At 42.9% G+C, this 16,566-nt stretch overlaps 1 long non-coding RNA gene across 2 annotated transcripts in view; it reads right to left on the bottom strand.

Annotated features, from left to right (window-relative positions):
• Window positions 1-1,261: 1,261 nt before the first annotated feature.
• Window positions 1,262-16,566, bottom strand: part of LOC140197317 (uncharacterized) — a 45,733-nt gene continuing 30,428 nt past the window's right edge. For both annotated transcript variants that reach the window (XR_011885908.1, XR_011885909.1), the window contains 3 exons: window positions 5,772-5,877; window positions 4,653-4,933; window positions 1,262-1,919 (listed from right to left, as the gene is read on the bottom strand). This is a non-coding gene — a long non-coding RNA (uncharacterized lncRNA). The remainder of the gene's footprint in view (window positions 1,920-4,652; window positions 4,934-5,771; window positions 5,878-16,566) is intronic.

Raw genomic sequence — 16,566 nt, 5'->3', positions numbered from 1 at the left:
GCAGTTCTCAATTTATAATCCCAAAATCTGTGAGATCAGTTATTGCAAGTTCTCTCACAGCACAGGCTAAAATTAGGCAACAGCAGGACTTGTAATAGAAAATCTCAATGCAAACTGAACAGTCGATTAAGCACATGAGGGAGTGGTGCAGCTGATTTACCTCAGCTTCAGTTGTTATGTCATAAAAATACAAAAGTTATCTGAGAATGGAGATAATTACCACTGGCATGTTTTATAGTAAGACAACAGGCACTATTTTACAAATCTAGCTTGGAGATTGAAAGCAAATCATTGCCCACACAGGATATGCCCTCTTCTCATTGTTACCATCAGGAAGGAGGTACAGAAGCCTGAAGGCACACACTCAGCAATTCAGGAACAGCTTCTTCCCCTCTGCCATCTGATTCCTAAATGGATATTGAATCCATGAACGCAACCTCATTACTTTTTTAATTTCTGCTTATTTTAATCTAACTATTTAACATACATATATATACTTAATGTAGTTCAGTTGTTTTCTATATTCATCACGTATTGCATTGAACTGCTGCTGCAAAGTTAACAAATTTCACGACATCACGACATATGCCGGTGATATTAAACCTGATTCTGATTCTCCTGCTCTGTATTATGTGAGTTCTCTGTTGATTTAAAATGATTTCATTGCAAATAGAAGGAAAACTTTGGGAATTAAACTGAAAATGAGAGCAGTTGGTAATTGCCAATACAGCTGTACACCAGGAGGCTGTCAAATACATAACTCACAGCAGAAATCTCTCCATTTACTGGCCTCCTGCTGCTGATATCGTCTGGTCTATACCAGCTCTATGTCATTAAATATTTTCATATATATTCCATGTCAGATGCACTACTCTTCGTTCTGTTGTTAGAATGCTGATGTGGTTGGGCTCTTTACCAATCACATCATATATACGGTACATATAATGGGCTACATGCCACAACCTTAAGATAATCTTCACTACATTTCAGAAACAACATCATTCACAGCTAAAAGGACAATGGTGTAGTAGGAGGCTATTCTACAATGCTCAGAAACTATGCTGTAATTAATGCAATAATTAAGCATTCTCTCCTGTTTGATCAATTATCTCATTATCTTCCTTTGTGAATTTATTTCATAATGATTACATTGTAACAGATTAAATATTAATTTATACACATCCAACAAAGTTATGGACTATTAATTTTGCCAATGTTATCAGCAATTTACAGAAGAAATTTACTATATTGATTTGCAAGTTTAATAATTTGCTGTTACTATTTGTACTTACTGATGCAATGACCTTGGGATTTATTTAACGTGCAATACAAAATTCAACATTCAAAACTGTTTGATTTCATTTCCAGTACACAGGAGAATGAAATAATTGTTACTCTGGGTCTGATGCAGCACAAGAAAAATAACATGGTAAGATTTTAAAAATCACAATAAAGATAAATACATAAGATAGCTTACATTGAGAGATTAATTGTACGTCCATAATGTGACGCTAAGCGCAGGAGTGTCTGTACATAAGGTGACGCTGACAGAAAATGATGAAATACTAGTGATGGGGGCTGTGGAGGGGGCGGATGTGTTGACCAGTCTTACTGCTTGAAGAATGTAAGTTTTTCAGTCTAGTGGTCCTGGCATGGATGTTACATAGCTTCCTCCCCGATTGGAGTAGGATAAACTGTCCATAATCAGGGTGGGTAGGATACTTAACGGTGTGGCTGGCCTTTATTCGGTACTTCTCTGCACGTGTCCTTGATGCCGGTAATACGTTGGCCAGTCCATTCGAAGGACTGAGTTACAAATTTCAGACTGAAGTTCATTCAGCTTTGGTCTCCACAAGTTGCCTGACAGCAGATTTCTTGATTGAATGCAAAGTAAGGATTGGAAGTCTGGGTGACATGAGCTGTCCAATGAAAGATAACCAACAAAGACTTATACGTGGCTTCAAGATGGCTTTTCATGTCTTGAAAATATGAAAGTAGAGTCCTAACAAGTGGAAATTATGACATTATTTATGGCGTCCTGTGAATACACATTCACAAACCATTGTTTTCACTTGCACAAGCTCACTTCATACACCTCTTGTAGCTTCTTTACAACTGGGTTCCTTAAGGTTGTTATAGCCGTGGGTGGTAATGGGGAAAAGCTCCCACTACCCATTAAATGCTCCCAATGGCATGCGCCTCAAGCAACCTCTAACAACCAGGTCCAGCTCCGGCCTTCACGTGTGTCTCAGCTACTAAGCCTGGTGGAAACGTTTCTACTGACAGGAGAAGGGCCAAGGCGAGTTACTGGAGCCTTAAAACCAGTGACTTCAGGGAGATGGGGCACATCAGCCATGGCTGGCAACTCATCTAGAAGGAAAAATCTGATCTCAAATCCCCAATGTGTTGCGGCTAAATCCACTAAATCCCAAGGGGAAAGTCCGGGCTGGAGTCCCTGGGGCAGTCCTACGTTGAATTCAAAGCTGACTGGCAACTCCTGCCATACTGCTGGTACCAACCGTATCGGTCTCTGCCGTTCCTTTGGGTTCATCAGCTACGTGAAGAGGGGGAGCTTGCTACATGGGCAACAGCTTACTCTCCATGTTGTGCGGCCCGGGTTTGCGTATCTAGTCAGCTAGAATACAACACGCATTGTCGACCCTGACAGACGGAGCTTCATTCACTCACAATTTGTCCAAATGTTTTGAGGGGATGTTCTGGGGGTCAATCATCATCATTATGAGCCGTATCATATGACGTAGGCAATCATGGTCTTGACCATGATTGTCCTTGGCTAATTTTACCACAGAAGTGGTTTGCCATTGCTTTCTCCGGGCAATATCCTTAGAAATCCTGCAACTCCAGCTATTATCAATACTCTTCAGAAATTTACTGCCAGGCAAAAGTGATCACATAACCAGGACTTGTGATCTGCACCAGCTGCTCATACGAGCATCCACCACCTGCTCCCATGGCTTCACGTGACCTTGATCGGGCTCTAAGCAGGTGCTATACCTTGCCCAAGGGTGACCTGCAGGCTAGTAGAGTGTAGGAGCGTCTCATACCTCCTTTGGTAGAAGCGTATCTCCACCCTGTTAGTAGGGTCAATAGATCTCCTCTAAAGCAAAATCTCAAGATTGTTGGACCTGAAGATAATATTGTCCTGAAGGTTCATCAGAAGTTGCAACTCTTACAATTGCAGCCACTTTATGAGATGCCCAAAACAATAGAATGCAGCTGCAGGTAACTAACTCTAATTATAACCAAGCAATGCACAAAAAATGCTGGAGGAACTCGGCAGGCCAGGCAGCATCTAAGGAAAAGAGTAAACAATCAACATTTCAGACCAATGGGTCATGCTGAAAGGCCTCGACCCGAAACGTGGAGTGTACTTTTTTCTGTAGATACTGCCTGACCTGCTGAGTTCCTCCAACATCTTGTGAATGTTGCTCGGATTTCCAGCATCTGCAGATTTTCTCGTTTCTAATTGTAACCAGCTCACACTGCTGTAAGTATGGAGGAAAGAAAAGAACAAAGAATTTGCCTTTACATTGATATCTAGTTCCAGCTGGGTAGATAAGGGAATTCTCTGATAAGAACAGCCCAAGAGACAAGGACAGCTCTGATTTATGCTGCCCTGAGCTCAGGCTTACAGACCAAGAAACTACAAGCATACAAAACCAGCTACACTACAAATTACTGCACATTCACTGAATACTTACAAACAAGCAGATTATACTAAAATATAAGCAAAAATTAAGAAAGTTAAACTACAAGAAAAATGGCAATTTAAACCCTAATCCAACTGGATGAATAACAATACTTTGTTCCCTCGGAGTTTCTATTCTCCCCTCGCCAGTCCAACATGAATATGGCATGATCATGTTTTCCCATTATGTTTCCCCTGAGCTCATTATACACATTTCTGCTCACTGAGTGCCACAATCTCTGAACTGGCGCACCTTCCTTTCCTCCTCAGTCCTTGCCTAAGGCTGGATCACACTGTTCACAAACTACAGTTACTGTCCTTTTCCGGTGCTCCCGATGTGGCCTTCTATATATTGGCGAGACCCAACGCAGACTGGGAGATCATTTTGCTGAACACCTACGCTCTGTCCGCCAGAGAAAGCAGGATCTCCCAGTGGCCACACATTTTAATTCCACATCCCATTCCCATTCTGATATGTCTATCCACAGCCTCCTCTACTGTAAAGATGAAGCCACACTCAGGTTGGAGGAACAACAGCTTATATTCTGTCTGGGTAGCCTCCAACCTGATGGCATGAACATTGGCTTCTCTAACTTCCGCTAATGCCCCACCTCCCCCTCGTACCCCATCTGTTATTTATTTATATACACACATTCTTTTTCGCTCTCTCCTTTTTCTCCCTCTGTCCCTCTGACTATACCCCTTGACCATCCTCTGGGTTTTTCCCCCCCTCCCCACTTTCCTTCTCCCTGGGCCTCCTGTCCCATGATCCTCTCATATCCCTTTTGCCAATCACCTGCCCAGCTCTTGGCTCCATCCCTCCCCCTCCTGTCTTCTCCTATCATTTTGGATCTCCCCCTCCCCCTCCCACTTTCAAATCTCTTACTAGCTCTTCCTTCAGTTAGTCCTGACAAAGGGTCTCGGCCCGAAACGTCGACTGTACCTCTTCCTAGAGATGCTGCCTGGCCTGCTGCATTCACCAGCAACTTTGATGTGAGTTACCATCCTTTTACCAGCAGGCTGCTGAACTGACGTGGGTAACTTCAATCTCCAATACTCTGAACCGAGTCTGCAACCAACACACTCATTTTCAAGGACTCTTTGCACCTCATGTTCTCAGCATTATTTTTTATTCGCACAGTTTGACTTCTTTGGCACATTGGTAGCTTGTCAATTTTTGTCTGTTTTGTAAATGTTATTGTATTTCTTCTTTCCTTTGAATACCTGCAAGACAATGAATCTCAAGATAGTATATGGTCCTTAAAGAGTTTGGAGAATTTTTTTAAAGGAAGATGCTATGAAGAGGAAGAAGAATGATAGACATTTATTATATTTGGCATCAAAGGAATTTGTCTCTATCGCATTTGGGATTAAACGAGGTTTAGCTTGACTCAAGATTCAAGATTCAAAATTGTTTAGTGTCACTTCCTGTATTTAAGTGTAAAGGAGAATGAAATAATTGTTACTTCAGATCTGATGCAACACAAAAAAAACGGAAAAGGTAAAGAACACAATAATAATAACATAAAAAACAATAAATATAAATTGGTAAGATGTCTTATGTACATAAATTAACTGTATGTCCATAAAGTGACACTAGGCTGGACGTAAGGTGACAGATGGAACAGACCACAATGAGGTGATTTCATAGGTTTAATGTTTTAGTGTTCTCTTTGTAAGATTAAGGGACTCCATCTCATTGGATACAAAATTGACCAGGAAGAAGGCAGAGAGTGGTAATTGTAGGAGTTGTGTATCTATTTATTGTCTGTATTATATTTGTGTTGCACATCCTCACTCTGGGTGAAGGTAATTTGTCGCGTGAGTTTGGGTGGCAATTAGCGGATGGCGCACAGCATTGGGCGGTGGTTAAAATAAATGATTATAGTCACCTGTTCACCTGCTTGGCAGCACAGAGACAGAGTGAGGTGGGAGCATGTATATTTCATTGACCACTCGACTTTGATTGCTGATTGTTTGAATTTGATCCAATTATGTTCACCTTTGTTTTACATGAATCACGGAAGAGTTGAATGATTTTGTAATAAAGGATTAACCATACCTTTTCGACTAGGAACTCTGTTGGTTGGAAATGTGGCATCTAGAGCATTATTCCCTCACTCAGCCTCTCAATGACTTTTAACTTGTTTTCAAGTAGTCGCTTCATTCTGTCAATGAAATATTTTTATATCAAACAAGCACTAGTTTATGGCAAAGCCATCAGCACAGATTATTTCAGACGCTTCACTTTCTGGACAAAGAGGATTTTCAGACCTGTTGACAGAAGAAAAATTCCAATACGAAGGAATGCAAAGAAAGGCCAGCCAGTTGACTGAGATAATGACCATGGCAACACGGAGAAACAGGGCAACATGAGAAGCTGAAGCAGTAGGCCGACCTGTGGCTTTTGTGTTGACGCATGCTGTGTATTTGTGGATTGAACAGAGTGCTGCCTGTCCACTGGGAATGTTGCTCGGTCATGTAGTGTTTGTCTGATGGTTCGTTGTGCTGTGCTCCAAGCCCTGGTTTGTTGTGTCGTTTGCGAAGTTCGTTAGTGCTGAAATATTGTGACACTTGAATTAAATGCTGTTTGTTGGTTTGGTTGATGTGCTGTGGATGCCTGAATAGTTTGTGTGTTGCTTGAGTTAATTTGAATGGAATACCAGAGGCATGCTTCACCTTCCGATGGACGATGCTTCTCAAGTTCCAATGCATGGTATGACTCCAGATATAACAGATGACCTACAAGATAATGTAAAACCAAGTGAGTGTGTGTCAGATGTTGAAAGCAGAAAGACTAGCTTACAGAGCTCTGCTGCAGAAAGAAAATCTTTTGTATCAACTACCTCCTCTGCATGTGTGAAAACAAAGGCTGATTTAACTGCACTAATGACACATCAACGATTACTGAAGGACAAACATGTGCTAGAAGAGTTACAGAAAAGGAAGGAGCAGCTTAAGTTGGAGGAAGAAATTGCCACACTGAATGGCCAAAGTCAGTGTGCTCAGTGCTACAACAGGACAGTCCAATGGCATGAATTACTAGACTGAAATGGCACAAAGCAAAGCGCAAACAGATTATGTCAGTGCTGATTAATTTGTCCTCAAGTGTCTGTGAAACATGAACAAAGCCCCAAGAGGTAGCTCAGGGCGTTTACTCTCAGCCTGCACTATTGAGGCACTCTGAGTGGATGTCACATCCAACAGCTCAAAGTGCTCACTTACAGCACAGAAACATTCCTGTGAGATCAAAACAATATTTTAGACATTATGCGGAACCATGAGGAAATAACAACCTTATTGGCACAACAATGACACGTTTCATCTTTGCCTAAAAGGGAGAGTCAAATCTTCAACAGTGATCCATTGCAGGATCATGCAATCATGAAGGCATTTGTAAACAATGTTGAAAACAAGACTGACAGCCGTAGTGACCGCCTCTGTTTCCTTGAACAGTACACTAGAGGCTGCCTGACAGAACCTGGTAGAAGTTGCCAGCATGTTGACCCTAGGAGAAGATATGTTAAGACTAAGGCTTTACTACAGGAACATTATGGTAATGAACAGAAAATTACATCCACAAAGCTCTTTCCGGGTATCCATTCAAATCTGAAGATGTGACAGCTCTTCAAGGTTATGGAATTTTTCTTAAGAGGCTGTTGCAATGCCATGGAAAGAGTGCGGTACATGCAAGAGCCAGACATTCCTGCCGATCATTATAAAGAAACTGCCCTTTAAGCTTAAGGATAGATGGAGAACAGTGGCCAGTGAACTGCAACAGAGGCATGACCACAGGGCTACTTTCATTGACATTGTTAATGTCATTGAAAGGCAAGTAAAGATTGCAACAAACCCAGTATTTGGGAATATGCAGGATGCTCCATCACCGGCAATAGGCAAAGGTGTGAACAAAACTAAGTCACAACTTCATTCCCAGGCTAAAGGAAGCAGCTTTAACACTACTGTGGCCACCCTGAGAAGTAAAGTTAAAACTGAACCTAGAACTAAAGGAAAGGAAATGGTTTCATCAGCCAAAAGAGTTTGTCTGTTCTGTGGGAGTGAACACATATTTTGATTTGTACCCTCAGCTGGAGACACAGGCTCACAGTGAGAAGATCACCTTCTTAAAAGAAAACGGTGTCTGCTTTCACTGTTTGTGTATGGAACACATCAGCAATGATTGAAGGGGGCATCTTTCATGCAAAGTACGCAGTTTTAAACATTCCAGCATACTTGATATTCACTCATAGGAAAGGGGGGCAGAGTCAGAACCAGCCGTGCGAGAATCAGACACAGAAGTGGGCCATGTTCTGCTATGTAGTGGCCTTACATGGACTAGTGATCATGACTGTAAACTTCCCACAGATCCAGTACAAGTGAATTCTAAGAAGCAGAACAAGACAGCGGTTACTTGTGCTTCTTTAGGTCAAGGGCGTACAGCTGTGTTCTGCACAGACAGCCTCATGAACAAGCTCAGCCTCACAGGGAAAAGGACATGCATTCTCTTACACACCATGGGTCAAGAGAAGGTCGTGAGTAGCTACGTTGTCTAAGGATGGGAAATGGCTGGCTTAGATGGTGAAGATTATTGCGAACTACTTTACAACTACGTATATATACACAGGAGGGTTTTCCTGTCCACGGAGGGAACATTCCACACCAGAGGTATCCCCAGGGATGGTCTCACCTGAAATATATTCATTTGCCAGAGACTGATTCAGTAATTGAGCTGCTGATAGAGACAAATGTGCCTAAATCATTGGAAACATTGCAAGTGATTCACAGTGTTAATAATGATGGACCCTATGCAATCAGAACCATGTTTGATTGGACTGTTAATGGGCCACTGAAAGAGACCATAGTGATGGGAGAAATTGTGCTCAGCCAGCACTGACAGATAACAGAATCTCAGTTTTGAACTTGGATGAACTTTAGCAGCGACAGTTTAGGCAGACTCCCTGAATGCAGTCAGGAGGAACAACCTAGTTTGTCAAGAGAAGTCCACAGGTTCACGGAGCAGGTTGCAAATTCTGCAAACCTGGTGGATGGCCTCTACCAGATTAGCTTACCTTTGAGAAAGAAGGAGATTAACGTGCCAGATAACAGGAAGATTGCCCAAAAGCATGCTCTGGATCTAAGAAAGTTATTTAAGAAGGATTTGTCTTTTCACACTGACTACACAGTTTCATGAAGAATGTCATCTCCAAAGGTTATGCCAAGAGAGTTCCAGCAGAGGATCTGGAATGCAGAGACGGGAAAAGCTGGTATATTCCACCACATGGTGTTTACCACCTCAGAGAAGGGAAACTCCATGTTGTGTTTGACTGTGGAGCAACTTTTCAGGGAGCACTCTTACAGAGGTCAGATCTTATTAACTCACTGATTGGAGTCATAAACAGATTCAGAAAAGAACCAGTGGTGATCCTGGCAGATATTGAATCAATGTTTCATCAGGTTAAAGTACCAGTGGAGGATGCAGATCTGCAGAGGTTGCTCTGGTGGCCTGATAGTGATTTCAGCCAAGATATGGTAGGACATCTCTTTGGAGCAACTTCATCACTGATCTGTGCCAAATTTGCCTGAGGAAATGCGCAGAAGACATTGAAGAAAAGTTCAGCTTCAATATGGTGTATAAGGTTTTGCATTGGTTCTACTGTATGTTGATGATTGCTTTGTGTCAGTGTCCTCTGAGGAAGAAACAGCACCCCCTATCATGACCTTGTATCCATTTGTGCTAAAGGTAACTTGCAACTCACAAAGTAGACAAGCAACAGTCATAGTGTGCTAGCTGTGATACCAGAGGAGCAAAGACAAAAAGACATGAAGAATTTGGATCTCAATCAAGATATTCCTTCCGTGGAAAGTGTACTGGGTGTGCAATGGTACTCAAAAGTCTGATACTTTTGAGTTTAAGACCGCTCTGTACTGAGCTAAGCGCTAGTAACCTCCAGCCTAGATGACTGCTACATGACTTGGTTTAAAGAAGAATGGAGATATTTGTATGAATGTTAAAATGTGTTAATAATACATGAATGTTTATCCTTGAAGATTTCATGTCTCCTATTTTGTAATATATAGTTGTAATTATTATAGTGTTACAATACTTAGGGATGTAGGAGTTGTGGATCGATTTATTGTCCAACTGTATTGCATTTGTAGTGTGGTGCATATCTTCATTCTGGGTTAAGGTAATTTGTTGCATGGGTTTGGGCACCAGTTAACAGGAAACGTGCGACATTGGGCTATGGTTAAAATAAATGACCTGTTCACCTGTTTGGCAGTATAGAGCCGGGGTGGTTGGGAGCACATATTTTTCATTGACCGCTCGCCTTTGATTGCTAACCTTGTTTGAATTTGATCCAATTATGTTCATCTCTGTTTTACAGGTTTCCCTCACCATCCGAAGGTAGAGTGTTCCTATGAAACGGTTCATAAGCCGGAATGTCGTAAAGTGAAGAAGCAATTACCATTTATTTACATGGGAAAATTTTGTGAGCATTCGCAGACCCAAAAATAACCTACCAAATCATGCCAAATAACACATAAAACCTAAAATAACAGTAACATATAGTAAAAGCAGGAATGATATGATAAATGCACAGCCTATATAAAGTAGAAATACTTTTCCACAATCATTGCCGGCACTGTTCTCCATAGCGAAAATCTCACGCAAGCGCTGTTGGCAAAAACACTCTCTCCAGTAACCTTTAAGCTATGAAGCTGCCAAATCATACCAAATAACACGTAAAAATACACAGCCTATATAAAGTAGAAATAATGTATGTACAGTGTAGTATCACTTACCGGAATTGGGAAGACAGCTTGCTGAGCACACTGATGATGGTGTGTTAGGCTGAGTTGTCGCAGATTGGGGTGGTGCAGTGGCCCCCACCCTCCGGGCCACCGACTGATACCGATTCGCGGAGCATGCAGGGGTGCAATGGTAGCCGGGACGCATCCAGCACATCTTTAAGAAAAAAGCCGAAATAAACATGCTAATTAATTAGGTGCCGCCCAGCACGTAAATGTTGGCCCAGATCAGAGGCAACGCAATCGTCAATCACCTCTGATCTGGGCCAACATTTACGTGCTGGGCGGCACCTAATTAATTAGCATGTTTATTTCGGCATTTTTCTTAAAGATGTGCTGGGTGCCTCCCGGCTACTGCTGCATTCTCCACGAATCGGTATCTGTCCGCGGCCTGGGGGTTGGGGTGGTGGGACACTGGGGTGTCATCTCATCGTCGTCTGTTTCCATTAGGGCAGGCAGCTCATCTTCTCCTATGACTGCCCGCCTCGATGTTGAAGGTCGAGGTTCGTCGTCTGCTGTGGCTGATGTGGAAGGCTTGCTTGACTGCTGAGCCTCGCACATTTTTCTATCATACAGTTCTTTGTAATGACTCAAACCATCTTGCAAATATGCCTTAAACCTATGTACCCTTTCAAAATTACAGTTGTACTTTATCATTACAGCGAAAATCTCACATAGTTGCTTCAGTTCCTGGATGACTTCACTTTCGCGACTGAATTCGGTTTCGATGCTTATCCTTTCCTCTTCCAACTGCATCAGCTCTTCATCTATCAGTTCTTGGTCATGGGATGCCAAATCTCTTCAACATCATCTTTGTCAGCTTCCACAAGCCAAACTCACTTTGTCCTTACTTCATTCACCACGATCGAAACACTTAATTATGTCTAGTTTTACACTAAGTGTAACATCCTTACAAGCTCTTTTAGGCTTTTCCAATACTGTAGAATTCATCTTGCAAACAGCTGCTCACAGGCACATGTTTAAGCAATGCCGGTGAGAATGCCGTTCCAAATCCAGGGGAGAGCGGCTGCTTGGGGCGCCCACTGATTTTTTCTCGCAAGCTGATTTTTTTCGCGCACTGATTTTTCCGCGCGCTGCCTTTCTTCGTAGCAGTGAAAGCACCTTCTGAAAGCAAAAACGGGTACTAATGTAGGTCTTTCGTAAAAGTGAGGTTTCCTAAAGCAAACGTTCAAAAAGCGGGCAACACCTGTACATGAATCATGGAAGAGTCGAATGATTTTATTGTTGGTTTGTATTAAAGGATTAAACGTACCTTTTTGACTAGGAACTCTGTTAGTTGGAAGTGGCATCCAATGTCATACTCCCTGACTTAGCTTTCAGCCACTTTTAGATTGTTTTCAAGTAGTTGCTACAGTAATAAAGTGTTGTTATTTAAAATGGAGGCCTGTGATCTGCAGTGTGTTGTAGGGGTTGTTGCTGAACCCACTGTTTCCTGTCACTTATATTAAGAATTTGGATGAAAACCTTAGTGGTATGGTTAGTAAGTTTGACACCAAAATTGGTGGTATAGTGGACAGTGAGATTACAACAGGATCATGATGAACTGAGTGAGTGGGAAAGGCAGACAGAATTTAACTCAGATGTGAGAGGGTGTTGCATTTTGGTAAGCTAATCTGGAGCAGTAAACAGTGGTGCTCTGGAGAGAGATGTAGAACAGAGAGATCTCATGGCACGGTTACGTCATTCCCTGAAGTTGGCAGCACAGGTATACAGGCTGGTGAAGAACTCATGCTTCATTGGTGAGGGCACCGAGTACAGACGTTGGGACCTCATTTTGCAACTGTAGAAGTCAATGATGAGACCACACTCGGAGTATTGTGCACACCACTGCAGGATTTTGGATATCAAGGGAATCAAGTGATTTGGGAAAACTGCTAAACTGCAAAGTTTAGTTAAAGGTTCAGCCATGATTTTACAGACAAACAAATGGGTTCAAAGAGCTAAATGAATTACTCATATTGCTAAGTTTTAACTCTTTAAGGGATTTTTTTTCAGCTCTGGCTTCAGCTGTATCTGAGCTCACTGGACACAAAGAACTTAAACAAGAACTTATTGGCCAGCTTGTGTAGGATCACCTGCCTATACACTATCCCCTCCCCTTCATCCACACCAGCAACAATGGTCCTGAAAGAGTTAAACCGTGAGAGTGAGTATAAAGGAAATTTGTGTTAATTTGCATAAATCCTTCTCTACCGCTTCCTCCATGCAAATTTAAAAAGTAAGAATACCCGGTGGTAAATAGTTGATAAAACGTGAAGTAGCAGTGAGTGCTCTGCAGCTTTGAAACTGCCGTGGCAGACCAAAGGATAAAGCATTGTGCAGTTCACTGTAATGGAGCCAACTGTCCTCATTACGTACAAAATAGGAGCAGGAGTGGGCCACTCAGGTCCAAGAAACCTGTGCTCCATTTAATAAATCAATGCTAATCTGAGTAAAACAGCATGATCTCCCAGTGGCCACTCATTTTGATTCCACTTCCCATTCCGACATTGACATGTCTATCCATGGCCTCCTCTACTGCTACAGTGAGGCCAAACACAGGTTGGAGGAGAAACACCTCATATTCCATCTGGGTAGCCTCCAACCTGACGGCACGAACATCGATTTCTTCAACTTCTAGTAACCAATCCCCGCTGACCCGCCCTCCCTTGTTTTCCCTCATTCTGCCTTCCCCCTCCTACCCTGCCCTCATGACCTGTCCATCACCTCACTCTGAACCTCTCCCTCCTTCCCTTTATTCCACGGTCGACTGTCAGCTCCTACTAGATTTCTTCTTAATCAACCCCTTACCACTTCCACCTATCAAGTCCCAGCTTCACACATCATTTCCTTCTGTCTTCCCCCTCACCTGATCTCACCTATTATGCTCCAGTCTCTACTCCTTGCCCTCTCCCCTCCTTTTTATTCTGGCTTCTGCCCCGCCCACTCAGTCCCGATGAAAGGGCTTGGCCCAAAATGTCAACTGTTTGCTTCCTTCCAGAGAGGCTGCCTGACCTGTCGAGTCCTGCAGCATTTTGTGTGTGTTGCTCAAGATTTCCGGCATCTACAGAACTTCTTGTATCCCTGATTATAACCTCAGCTCCATATTTCTGCCTACCCTTTATTTGACCTGTATCTGTTTTACTATCAGTTGTGAGAAGTGATGGGGCCAGCAAGATCGCCATTGGCCTGTAATCATTAAGAATGTCGAGGATGCATGCCCGTGTTTAAAGTGTTTCAAATCAATGCATAGACAAGGTCCGTATATACTCTCTGCATTTTTCTGTGCCTATCTGAGAGCCTGGTACACATCTCTATCAGATTTGCCTTCTCCACCACCACCCCTGGCAGTGTATTCCCAGCACCCACCATTCCCTTCGTAAAAAAAACCTGACCTGAACCCTTCCTTTGAACTTAACGCTTCCCATCTCAACTGCTTTCTCTTTACTATGTGTCAGTTTTACCCTGGGAACAAGATGCCAGCTGTCCACGTATGTCTCTCATAATTTCATAAACTTCAGTCAGGTCTCCACTTAGCTTCTGCCACTCCAGAGAAAACAACCCGAGTCTGACCTCTCCTCTATGCCCTTACCCTTTCAGCCAAGCAGCATCCTGGTAGACTTTAAACACCAAGACTGATGCTGGTCCTGGAAACACAGAATGCTGGAGGAACTCAACAAGGCAGGCAGCGTCTATGAAGGGGAATAGTTGCCATTTTGGGCCAAGAGTCTTCACCAGAACTGGAAGGGAAAGGAGCAGAAGCCAGAATAAGAAGTTGGTGGGAGGAGAGGGTGTAAAAACTGGCAGGTAATAGATGAGACCAGGTGAGGGTAAACCTCTTCTGCACTTTCTCCAAAGCCTCCAGATCCTCTCATCCAGAACTGAATAAATTACACTAGGTGAGGGGCTCCCAAACTTTGTTATGCCATGGAGCCCCAGCAATAACCAAGAGGTCTGTGGACACAAGGTTTGGAACCACAGCTCTGGTTGTAACCGAAGCAGATTTTTATAAAACTGCAACATAACATCCTCACTGTTGAACCATTATTGAAATGGGAATTCCAATAAAACGTACAGTCAGTGCCCACTTTCTGAGCTTGCTAAAATAAATATCTGATCAGCCAATCATGCGGCAGCAAGCCAATGTATAAAAGCATGTAGGCATGGTCAAGAGGTTCAATTGTTATTCAGACCAAATATTAGAATGGGGAAAAAATGCGTCCAAGTGACTTTGACCGTGGGATGATTGTTGGTGCCAGATGGGATGGTTTGAGTATCTCAGAAACTGCTGATCTCCTGGAATTTCCACGCACAACAATCTATAGAGTTTACAGAGAATGGTGCAAAAAGCAAAAAAGAGTCCAGTGAGCAGCAGTTCTGTGGGCAATAACAATAACACCTTGTTAATGAGAGAAGTCAGAGGAGAATGGACAGACGGCAATAACTCAAATAACCACACATTGCAACACTGCTGTGCAGAGGAGCATTCTAGAATGTCCAACACATCGAATCTTGAGGTGGATGTTCTATAGCAGCAGAAGACCATGAACAAAAACTCAGTGACCAGTGTATTAGGTGCTTCCACTTTATTAGGCAAAGCCTTTGAGAAGAATATGCGTGGGAGGTTGGTCAAGAAGGTTCAGTTGCTTGGCATTCAAGGTGAGGAAGTAAATTGGATTAGACATTGGCTTTGAGGGAGAAGCCAGAGAGTGGAAGTACATACCTGTCATATATCACTTATATAAGATATAGGAGGGAGATTGAAACAGAACAATAACCTCTTACTGAATGTCAGCAAGATCAAGGAGCTGATTATTCACTTAGAAGGAGGAAACCGGAGGTCCATGAGCCAGTCCTCATCAAGGGATCAGAGGTGGAGAGGGTCAGAAACTTTAAATTCCTCAGAGTTGTCATTTCAGAAGTCCTGGTCTGGGCCCAGCATGCAAGAGAAACATAAAGAAAGTTCTGCAGCACCTCTGCTTCCTTAGGAACTTGCTAAGATTTGGCATGACATCTAATACTTTGACAAACTTCTATAGATGTGTGGTAGAGAGTATATTGACTGGCTGCATCAGAGCCTGGTGTGGAAACACCAATGCCCTTGAATGGAAAATCCTACAAAAAGTTGAGGATATGGCCCAGTCAATCGCGGGTAAAAGCCCTCTCCACTATTAACCACATTTATACAGAGCTTTTTCGCAAAACGGCCTCATTCATCATCAGGGACCTCCACCACCCAGGACGTGCTCTCTTCTCACTGCTGCCATCAGGAAGAAGGTACGGGAGCCTCAGGTCTCAAACCACCAGGTTCAGGAACATTTATTACCCCTCAAACATCAGGCTCTTAAACCAGACAATAGACAATAGATAATAGGTGCAGGAGTAGGCCATTCAGCCCTTTGAGCCAGCACCACCATTCGCTGTGATCATGGCTGATCATTCACCATCAGTACCCTTTTCCTGCCTTCTCCCCATATCCCTTCACTCCACTATCTTTAAGAGCTCTATCTAACTCTTTTTTGAAAGAATCCAGAGAATTGGCCTCCACTGCCTTCTGAGGCAGAGTATTCCCCAGAACCACAACCCTCTGTGTGAAAAAGCTTTTCCTCAACTCCGTTCTAAATTGTCTACCCCTTATCTTAAACTATGGCCTCTGGTTCTGGACTCCCCCAACATCGGGAATATGTTTCCTGCCTCGAGCAAGTCCACTCCCTTAATAATCTTACATGTTTCAATCAGATCCCCTCTCATCTTTCTAAATTTCAGTGTATACAACCCCTGTCGCTCCAGTCTTTCAACATATGACAGTCCCGCCATCCCGGGAATTAACCTCGTGAACCTACGATGCACTCCCTCAATAGCAAGAATGTCCTTCCTCAAATTTGGAGACCAAAACTGCACACAATACTCCAGATGTGGTCTCACCAGGGCCCTGTACAACTGCAGAAGGACCTCTTTGCTCCTATACTCAATTCCCCTTGTTATGAAGGCCAACATGCCATTAGCTTTCTTCACCGCCTGCTGTACCTGCATGCTTACTTTCAGTG

Source organism: Mobula birostris, chromosome 5 (assembly GCF_030028105.1).
Source record: "Mobula birostris isolate sMobBir1 chromosome 5, sMobBir1.hap1, whole genome shotgun sequence".
Classification (NCBI taxonomy): Eukaryota; Metazoa; Chordata; class Chondrichthyes; order Myliobatiformes; family Myliobatidae; genus Mobula; species Mobula birostris.
The sequence above is the reverse complement of the archived record's forward strand: the minus strand, read 5'-3'. Positions and strand labels throughout refer to the sequence as shown.